Raw genomic sequence first — 11,726 nt, 5'->3', positions numbered from 1 at the left:
TCTTTTACAAAGGAAGAGAAGGAGATACAATACAGCTACAATTGGAGGGAAGGTGTTACACAGAGCTACATTTTATGTTCAATTTTATACAGGGCACTATCCACCTGGAGTATGTTGTATGTTCTCCCCTGGTCTGCATTGATTTCTTCCAAGATAATAGGGCCAACAAAGTTGTCCATCATGTCTGATGTTGCATTCTGTGGTAAGGAGCCAGTTACAAAACTTTGGTGGCCTCAGAGTTCCTATAGAAGGAGCAGTGTAATTAGATATTACTGGGCCCCACAGCAAATCATTTTTCAGGCCCCCAAAATGTCTAGAGGTTGACCTGTTTTACCAATATTCATTGAAATTGTAAATAATTAAGGGTCTCATGGGGCCCCTATACCTCCTGCCCCCCCCCCCCGCTTCCTCTGTATTTAGGCCACTGAGAAGGGGGTCAGTTTAGGTGAGTGTTGGAAAGTCATCTGCAGTGGCAGGGGCAGTTTACAGGGGCAGTTTACATAAAGGGGCCCATCAGTTACCTGCCCTTGCTCTATGGTGTCTCCCAGGAGCAGCTCTGCAGTGAATGTCAGCAGACAAAGAGAAAGTCTCCCCTATCCAACTGGTCTAACAACATTACAAACTTCAAAGAGAATAGTTGACAAAAAGAGGTTAAAGGCAAAGGAACATGCGCCTTTTTAGGCCTGAAATATGTACTTCTATTTTTCGAACCGGACATCATAATAACTTGAGGGCTGCATTTTTGACATTTGTGCAAAGTTATTAAATGGGAACTGTCAGGCAGACATAAAAAAGCTGCATAATAAAACAATTTTTCAAATGAAACACAAAACCAAAATAATTTTTTTATTAAAACATCCATACCGTTTATAAAGACATTGATGTCAGAGAAATATTGACATTCTCGCATCTATGCCTCAGGCGTACAGGTTGGAAGGCAATATATGATTGACAGCTTTCACTTTCCATTCTGCACTTCCTAGTTGTCACTGCTCTCCTCACATTCCCCCTCCCTCCTCCCTCGTGTAGCAAAGTTTGCCTTAACACAGTGTTCCCAACATGGCCGCTACCTGCTTGATGTGATTTTGTAATTCCAAGACTGAATACTAGATTTAAATAAGTTATATGGTGTAAGTAAAGGTTATTTTGCTTGACAAACACAAAAGAAAAGAATTTTGAATTATTTCTTAGGGTGATTTCTTCAGGTAACAGGTCCCCTATAATTATATAAAAATGTAAGGTTTCCATTCTCGTCAATATTGTCACCTACCCAGAAAGGACTGGCTAGCCTTGCAAACTAGCATCATATCTCATCATATTCCAACTGTGAACCTGTGACCCTTCTGTTACGACTCAGTGAGATCAGAAGCGTCACTAGAGGGGGGCGGGCCCTGGTGCGTGACGCACAGCCGCGCCGCGCCCCCCTCCGAACGGCCGCATTTGGCAGCGGCGCGTGGTCTGCTGGGGGGCCATGAAGGGGCCCTGGCCCGCTCGCACCCCCTGCTCCTCCAGTAGTTCCGCCACTGATTGAGATGTCTTTCATGAAATCTGGAGAGAACCACATCATATACTCCCAGTCCGACTGGGAGGGTTTGGGCTCACCGGATCTGCTGCAACAGGGGTCAGCACACACCTCGCCTGGGCTACCAACCAACCCTCCATCAACTCCATGGCCCAGTTGCGCCAGCCACAATGGTTCACAACCCCCCCCCCCTACTCCTGTAGGGTTGCCATCTGTCTGGATTTTACCCAGACAGTCCGGTTTTCTGATGGGCTGCCTAGGTGAAAATTAGGAAATCTGGACAGGACATTGAAGTGAATGACATGGTGATCAGCCAATTCCTGATCGCCACGTCACCAGTCCTGCCCCTGACGGCACCCGCCTCTACATCACTGTCCCACCCCCTACATCACTGGCTCTCCCTCTACATCACCGGCCTGCCCCCTGCCTCTTTTCAGGGGAATATAAGGTGGCAACCCTATACTCCTGCCTCCCCCCCGCACCTTTTTTCCCCCCGGTTGCCACCTTTTCCGGGGGGAAAAAACAGCCTTCCTATGTATTTATCTTTTTACCCCTATTAATAACCTTGGGGTCAACCATAATTTTTACCGGCCAGGAGGGAACCCTAACCAGCACATACCTGTGTCTCTCATATCATTTAGGGTGGGGGAGGTCAGGGAGTGCAGGTAGTTTCAGGCAAGGAGCATGTCCTAGGTCCCACCAGGTCTTTTACCGGCGTCCTGCTGGTAGGGTTGCCAACTTTTCTAGAAAAAAATACCGGCCTTCCTATATAATGATATATTTTCCCTATTAATAACATTGGGATCAACCCTAATTTTTACTGGCCTTGCTGGTAAAATACTGGCTAGGTGGCAACCCTACCCTTTCTACTGCTGTGACAACAATGCTAAAAAAGCAGATCTTCTGCTTTATATGCAACTTTATTTGGGAAGGCTGATTTAAAATGGCCATACTCAACCTCCCTAGAGTAAGCAGTTTATTAACCTGTATATGGGGCCTTCGCTATGCCTTGTCCAAGTAGTAATTGAACCAAAATTCATCAGATCAGGGCAGATTAGAACATCCCATCAGAGGAAGATTGCATTGGTGTGACAATATGGTCTAACACTCTACTCTACACTTTTAAACAAGAAGATCTGTTTTGTGTTTGCCCAGCTTAATTCTGTCTGTGGCCTCTACTCCCCCCCCCCAAGCAATACTTGGTTAATTAACCTGAGTATTTAGGTTTCTGCTCCTATCCAGATAACTTTAAATAAATCAATGGGCTTTTTCTGCATTTTAACTAGAAAAATATGTCTAAAAATAAAAAAAATAACCCTGTGGATAATTTCTTGACCAGTAATTATAAAGGCGCATTACATTTGTACAAGTAACCGATTCACAGCTCTGTGTAGCTACTGTGTGTTGAAACAGCTAACTTAATTGCCAACAATATTTTCTCATTTACTGTATGTACAATTTTATTGGTGGCCGTGGGCAAAAACCGTTACATGCGTTACAGATTCAAAGGCAGTATTTATCAAGACAATCCTCAGATTGTGAGCTGAATGCAATTAATGTCCTCAAAACATCCCATTTAGCGCAAAATGTGGGGAAATGCAAATGTTAAAAAGATTTGTTGAAGAGAAAATACTTCGATTGCAAGCTCTGCGGGACAGAAAGCTTCTCTCTGCTGTGCCTTTTAACAAATGGCATGTAATAACAATAATTGTGTAGCTTTACAGAACATTTGTTTTTTTAGATGGGGTCAGTGACTCCCATTTGAAATCTGGAAAGAGTTAGAAGAAAGGCAAATAAAATAAAACAATATAAAAAAAACTAATGAAGACCAATTGTAAAGTTGCATAGAATTGGCCATTCTATAACATACTAACATACCCTTAAAATCTACATCATCTATACATTAAATAAACCCAATAGGATTTTGCCTCCAATAAGGATTAATTATATCTTAGTTGGGATCAAGTACAAGCTACTGTTTTATTATTACAGTATAAAAGAAAATAGTCTATACAAGTCTGGATTATTAATTGAGCCTATAGGAAATAGCCTTCCCGTAATTCTGAACTTTTTTGAAAACAGGTTTCCTGATAATGGATCCCGTACCTATATCAATATCCCTCCTTGCAATCCGAGTGCTTCTTAATCATCCTCTGAGTCCAAAGAGAGCAACTACTTCCAAAGAATAAAGACAATTTAGGCCAAGCTATAGGCAGATTCAAAAAATGCAAGGGGGGATTGTGGGAGCACTCCAGGCTAAAAAAATATGTTTAAATACAATGGAAGTGCAACTGATTTATCTTATTAATCAATGCACATTCCCTGGTCCCCTGTCTCACACGTAATTTATTATATATGCAAGTGCATGTGTGTATAAAAACAGGGGTCTTTAGTTACACAGCTTTGATCATAAAATTGGTAAGCCACCATACCACGTCAAGGTAAACCCCATACGGTGGTCCCTAACTGTTTACCTCTGGTTATAGTATAAAAGTAGTATTCCTGGGGATCAATGTCTCCTGACCTTGGCTTTGGTTTTAATCTGAGCGCTAGGCAGATCCAGTTTGTAAAATAAGCCTTTTTCTGGGTCAGAGGTTTATCTAGAAGTCTTTGGGACTGATATACAGTAAACACTAAAAAATTCCTAGTAATTATATAGTGTCTACTATTATCTACATTTTTATCCCTAAGAAGCCCCTCATGTGCCCAGAGCTTGGGGGATATGCCTTTGCCCTAAAACAAGTCAGTTTTACTCTGCAAATGTACTACCTCTTCCAGACATATTCCTTTCCACCTCCGAGTTATACCTAACTTCTTATACAGCATTAGATAAATTAGGGAAGGGATATAGGGTTGAAGTGCTGATAGGGAACCAGAGGAAATGGCAGAAATATAATTGTCCAAGCCTAGTATTTGTGTGTCTGGGTAGAGCGACAAAAAGGAAGCCGTTGGTTTGCATGACTCCTGTGAGATGATGCTGCCAATGATAAGGAAGTATATGCTTACACATAATTGGGCAGCATTAAGGCGACTGGGCTTTGATCAGATAGGAAGCTTATATGTGCTCTTACAACCGGGCATACAAATTATTTTATCTGTCAAACCATTAGTGAAAGACTCCAGGAGCTAGAAACTCCCCCACTAGTAGAGATAGTTTTCCATGGGTTTTTTACTGTTGCCTGGAAAGTAATTCAAGTTCTAGATCATGTACTCTCTCGGAGTACAGAATGTATAAAGCAAAACAAATAAAAGGTTTTAAATGGCAAAAAAATTGTGAATTTAAATGTATTTTCTAAACAGGAACAACTCACTACTGAGAAGACTGAATACCGATGAGCTGATAAGACATTCCAGAGACACACTGTCCATATGACTGACAGGAGTCTAAATCAATATGACGGCACGTAGTAATAATGATAATAACATACATGTCTTACTATGAGGTTTGAATCATGCTGGAGCCAATCCACAAATTTTCTAATTCAGTTGTGTATATGTTCCATCCAGGTCCGGACTGAGAATTAAAATAGGCCCTGGCATTTCAGGTACACAGAGGCCCAATCAGCCCACACAGAGGCCCAAACAGCCCCCACCAGCCCACTAAATACTGACTTTCTTTGGGACCTTATAGCAGCCCCTCTGGCATTTGCCAGAACCCACAGATTGCCAGTCCGGGCCTGGTTCCATCCCACTGTTAAACTACCCTTTCTAAAGCTTTATTTAAAGGTGTTGTTCACCAGTGCATTATACTCATTTAGATATAGAAGAATTGTGCTTAAAAAAGTAGTGTTTCAGGCTGATTTATCGAATATTTCTGCAAAAACCCTAATAATCCCTCCCTTCTCTTCCACTTCCTGCTCCCTGAATTCCCAGGCTGTGCAGGGGATCCGGCGGCACTCAGCTCACTGCACTGTAGGACCAATCAGCAGCTAGCAGGACCTGATAGGGAACTGAAGCCTGTCTGTGCTTGTGTAGCTGCAGGGCTGTGATCGGCTGTCCCCCTCCTACTGTGCTTCTGGCAGGGACCGTTAGGACACGCCCACCCCTCATTTAAAACACAGACAGGGACCGGAGCACATCTATAGGGAGCTATTTTTAAAGATAATATAAATTTTTAGCACAATGTTAAAGCACAATTACTCACAATTGCCTACAAATTAGGGTTTTTTCATTTATCCCATATGTCTCCTTTAAATAATATTTTAGTATGATGTAGAGGGCCGCCATCAGGGGGGCACAGGGGGTACAGTCATACAGGGCCTAAAGGGGGGTCTGGCTGTGCTGCACTTTTCAAATTAGCCAGTGCCCCCTAACAGCGCTGAAGGGAAGTCCCAGAAGTCCTGAAGATCTGGGCCGAAGATCCGAAGTGGCAAAGACCCAAAGTCGCAAAAAGTTCAGAAGCCGCGAAAAGACCCAAAGTTGATGTCTCTAAGCTGCGAAAAGACCCAAAGCCACGAAAGGAGCCGAAGCTGAAGCCCAAAGCCACAAAAAGACCCGAAGCCACGAAAGAAGCAGAAGGAAACCGAAGAAACTGTCATTGCCAAGGACAAGGAAGGAAAACATGAGGTAAGTTCCACTGAACAACAATGTGTTTTTTTTTGTTTTTTTTTATTAAACCCCTGACCACCAATGCCACAATAGGGGAGAGAGGCTGGCCACTTGTAAAGTTTTTTTTAACTTTTGTTGGGGGGCTGACCACAATTGTTTTTTTTAACTTGTAAGAGGGACCGTGGCCATCAATGGGTTTTTAGCGCCCATGTTTATGTGGCTTTTTGGTGTGTGGGGTCTGTGGGGTCTCTAGGCCTGTGGTGGTGGGAGGGGGCCCAGATATTTTTGTCATACGGGGCTACGTGATTTCTGATAGCGGCTCTGATGTAGAAAGCGATAGTCTGAAAACAATTTGTAGTTGGTTTTTATGTTTTTAATTATTTGTTTTTGAGTTATTTTGCTTTTTTATTCAGCAGCTCTCCAATTTGCAATTTCAGCAATCTGGTTGCTAGGGTCCAAATTACCATAGCAACCATGCATTGATATGAATGAGAGACTGAAATATGAATAGGAGATGGCCTGAAAAGAAAGATGAGTAATAACTTTGTAGCCATGCAGAGCATTTGTTTTTAAATGGGGTCAGTGACCCCCGTGTGTAAGAAAGAGGAAAATAATTCAAAAACTATAAAAAAAAGAATAAATAAAGGCCAATTGAAAAGTTGTATAGAATTAGCTATATGCTTAAACTCAAAAACCACAAATAATAAAAAATGGAAACCAATTGCAAATTGTCTCAGAAGATTACTCTCTACATCAAACTAAAAATTCATTTTAAGATTTTAAGAACAACCCCCTTAAGGCTTACTTTCGCTGGAACCAGGGGCCGTAGCCAAAACTATGGAAAACCCAGACCAATTTTTCTCCTCTGCCAAACTTTACAAGAGTTAATGTTCTCCTTCTGCCAAACCCAGACTTATCAGTTAGACTGCCATATGGAGACGTGTCATATACTCATATAGTTTATTAATAAAGGTGTATAAAATGATTAATGGCATATTTATATAGCTTCGCTGTATTTATGCTATGTATAGCAATTACAACAACCACCCATAATGAAGAACAATTCTCAGTATTACATATTTATCTATATACGTATGTCTAAATCTATGTATGTGTATGGGTGTGTGTGGGGGGGTTTCCCTTTAAATAAAAAATGTTCTTTTGGGGAAATATTAAACACATTTTGGGGAAGCACGTTTTCTGCCAACCACAAGGGAGGGGGAATTTAACGATAAGCTGCTAGAGTTGTTTCTCTATAACAACATATGTAAGAAATTAACTTGTGAAAAACTAGCCATGTTGGCTAATCAATAAATATGCCCAAACAACACTGCAGATTATGGATGTAAAAGGCTGGCTGGGTATTGTGTTCTCCAAAATGCAATTATTGTGATTGTGATAAAGGTTTAAGCTTTTAATTAAAAGAATGGAAAATTCTTTTTTTTTTCTTTTTTAAATGAGCTGAGAGCAGAGAGATTCATATTGTTTTTCTATGTTGCGAGTTTAACACTTAAGGGATATGTTCCTAGATGTTCTAAAATATGCTGCAATATCCAAAGTAACTAGTAACACTAGTTAATGTATACTGGAAAGTTGCTTGGATTTACATTAGTATTTATTATGCAAAAATGTATATATGTGGTTACAGCTCCGTTAAAGGAGCCATGTACAAAACAAGAATGTGCCAGTGCATTAAACTCTTTTAGATATAGAAGGAATGTGCTTTAAAAAGTCATGTTTCTAGTTACTTTATTGAAATTTTCTGCAAAACCCACCCATCTGTTCGACTTCCTGCTGCCTCCTTTCCCAGGCTGTGCACTGTACGATAGGAACCAATCAGCAGCTAGCAGGACCTGATAGGGAACCGAAGTTTGTCTTTGCTTGGGTGACTGCAGGGCTGTGATTGGCTGTCCCACTCCTACTGTGCTTCTGGCAGGGACCATTAGGATGCGCCCACCCCTCATTTGAAACAGTGACCAGGGGATGCAATGAGAGATATTAGAGTGCATATCTCTTTAAGTTATACTGTATACAGAACTTCTGACATGAAAGCAGGCTGTTTATAACGGTATAATTTATTATAAAGGAAAAATATAGATGTACATACACAATTTGGAGCTAGTTTTTTCAGCAACTGTTAATGTTAATTGTTTGTAAACCTCCCATCCTTAGCTTTAGAGCTGCGTTTCTAGTTAGCTCACATGTCAGTGTTTATTAGTAACAGTCTGTAGATGGCTATGGGACTGCTAAGGTGACAGCGCTTTGCTTATTAATGTTATCCCTTTTACATTCACAGAATGTTGCCCCTTTCAATTAATAATCACAATAGAGTTATTTGGCTCAGGAATTATAGCATTTTTAAAAATGGTTGGGGGAGCTATTGTAGATCTAGGGGCACATTTACTAAGCTCGAGTGAAGAATTCGAATGATAAAAAATTCGAATTTCAAAGTATTTTTTCGGGTACTTCGACCATCGAAGGGGGTCAAATTTGATCGGATTCGATCGAATCGAATGGTAGTAAAAATCGCTTGACTATTCGACCATTCGATAGTCGTCGTACTGTCTCTTTAAAAAATACTTTGACTACATACTTTGTATTTATGTACATACTACATACACTTTAAACCTACCGAGGTATAATGTTAGCCTATGGGGACCTTCCCCAGCACTTTTCTAAATCCTTCGATCGATCACTTAAAATCGTTCGAATCGTTCGATTCGAAGGATTTTATCGTTCGATCGAACGATTTGTGCTAAATCCTTATAATACGATATTCCAATTCGAAGGATTTAAATTTGAGGGTTGAATTAGAGGGTTTATTAACCCTCGAAATTCGACCCTTAATAAATGTGCCCCCCATTGTAGAGTGTTGTGAAATATGTGGATTTTGGGCAGTAGCGTCACTTGAGGGGGGCGGGCCCTGGTGCGTGATGCGCAGCTGGCCCCCGCCCCCTCCGTTCGGCCGCATTTTGCCGTTTTTGTCAGTGGAGCGTGAGCTGCCGGCGGGCCCTGAGGGGATCTGGGCCCTGGCCCGCTCGCACCTCCTGCTCCCCCAGTAGTTCCGCCACTGATTTTGGGTGAATGCTAATTTCCATCCCTGGATATTGCTGGAAGGCAACTATATCAATATGTACCAGTAACATTGTATACTAGAAACCAAACCTAATTTTCCTCTGCCCTTTTCATTTCTGTCTGTCTCCTCTTGGATTGTAAACTCTGGGGCAAGGATATTATTCCAGATGTGTATTGAAACGTGTACTTATGCATTGTAATGTATATATATTGTGCACCCCTGTTTAAAAGCACTGTACACACTGGTGGTACTTTATATACACAATAATTTTTGACTGGGAGCAGAAACGGGAACACAAAAAAGTCTGAAAAACCTTGCTCTATAATTAGTGTGGAAAGGACTGTGCTCTGTTTGTGTCCGTATTTGTATAATCCATCATATTTACAAATGTTTTATATCTGCAAAGTATATTAATAAACAATAAATGTGATTATGGTCATGTTTGGAAATGTTTCCTATGTATTGTGCTTTTACAATAAAATTATTAATTACTACCCTAAATAGTAACCATTTCTGTGGAATTGTACCCATAAGATCAGTGATTGCACTATAATTTCGTATTATTATATGATATTATTACTAATATTATTTTAACCCATATGAAGCTCCAAATACCCCTCCCTAAAAAAGGAAGAACTGTAAGCCTAAATAATAAAATATGTTCAGCTGCTCTGTTACTTTCTGTATCCAAACAAATGTGGGAAAGTACTGATTAAAACCATATTATCTGTACAGTTTATATACATTGTGCCCAACAAATGGCTAATTTATTTACAGAAGTAAAAATGTGGGGCTGCCCAAATCATTGCCTTTTAGCAGTTTTGAGATATCAGACAGCTCAGGGACCTGCATCACTGACATAAACTGTCACTCTTTCTATCATAGCCCTGTTTACCTACTAATTCTCTATTTGCTTTTTAACAAAAACTGCTGTGCTACTACCCTGTTACATTAGAGGCACATAATACTTTCAAATACACTATTATTCCAACTGCTACTATAGGCACCATCTCTCCCTACTCTACCTGCTATCCCACAGTCACACTCCCTTCCCAGAGAGTATTATCCCACTGTTACTATAGGCACCGTCTCTCCCTACTATACCTGCTATCCCACAGTCACACTCCCTTCCCAGAGACCATTATCCCACTGTTACTATAGGCACCATCTCTCCCTACTATACCTGCTATCCCACAGTCACACTCCCTTCCCAGAGACTATTATCCACTGTTACTATAGACACCATCTCTCCCTACTATACCTGCTATCCCACAGTCACACTCCCTTCCCAGAGACTATTATCCACTGTTACTATAGGCACCTTCTCTCCCTACTATACCTGATATCCCACAGTCATACTCCCTTCCCTGAGACTATTATCCACTGTTACTATAGGCACCATCTCTCCCTACTATACCTGCTATCCCACAGTCACACTCCCTTCCCAGAGACTATTATCCCACTGTTACTATAGGCACCATCTCTCCCTACTATACCTGCTATCCCACAGCCACACTCCCTTCCCAGAGACTATTATCCACTGTTACTATAGACACCATTTCTACCTACTATACCTGCTATCCCACAGTCACACTCCTTTCCCAGAGACTATTATCCACTGTTACTATAGGCACCATCTCTCCCTACTATACCTGCTATCCCACAGTCACACTCCCTTCCCAGAGACTATTATCCCCACTGTTACTATAGGCACCATCTCTCCCTACTATACCTGCTATCCCACAGTCACACTCCCTTCCCAGAGACTATTATCCCACTGTTACTATAGGCACCATCTCTCCCTACTATACCTGCTATCCCACAGTCACACTCCCTTCCCAGAGACTATTATCCCACTGTTACTATAGGCACCATCTCTCCCTACTATACCTGTTATCTCACAGTCACACTCCCTTCCCGGAGACTATTATCCCACTGTTACTATAGGCACCATCTCTCCCTACTATACCTGCTATCCCACAGTCACACTCCCTTCCCAGATACTATTATCCCACTGTTACTATAGGCACCATCTCTCCCTACTATACCTGCTATCCCACAGTCACACTCCCTTCCCAGAGACTATTATCCCCACTGTTACTATAGGCACCATCTCTCCCTACTATACCTGCTATCCCACAGACACACTCCCTTCCCAGAGACTATTATCCACTGTTACTATAGACACCATCTCTCCCTACTTTACCTGCTATCCCACAGCCACAGTCCCACTGCTACTATAGGCACTGTATCCTTCTTAAGGACTGGAGCCCAAAACCTCAATGCAAAGTCTGTTACACATTAAACCATGCTGGGACAAACTCATAGTATTGTAATTTGCAATGTATTCAAGTATTTTATCTGAAATCTTTCCTATCACTGATGTCAGGCTCACAGGCCTATATAGAGGTCCCCAACCTTTTTTACCCATGAGCAACATTCTGATGTAAAAAGAGTTGGGGGGCAACACAAGCATGGAAAATGTTCCTGGGTGGTGCCAAATAAGGGCTCTGATTGGTTATTTAGTAGCCCCTATGTGGACTGGCAGCCTACAGGACACTCTGTTTGGCAGTACATCTG

This window comes from Xenopus laevis, chromosome 1L (assembly GCF_017654675.1).
Source record: "Xenopus laevis strain J_2021 chromosome 1L, Xenopus_laevis_v10.1, whole genome shotgun sequence".
NCBI classification, from domain to species: Eukaryota; Metazoa; Chordata; class Amphibia; order Anura; family Pipidae; genus Xenopus; species Xenopus laevis.
Note: the sequence above shows the minus strand (reverse complement) of the source record.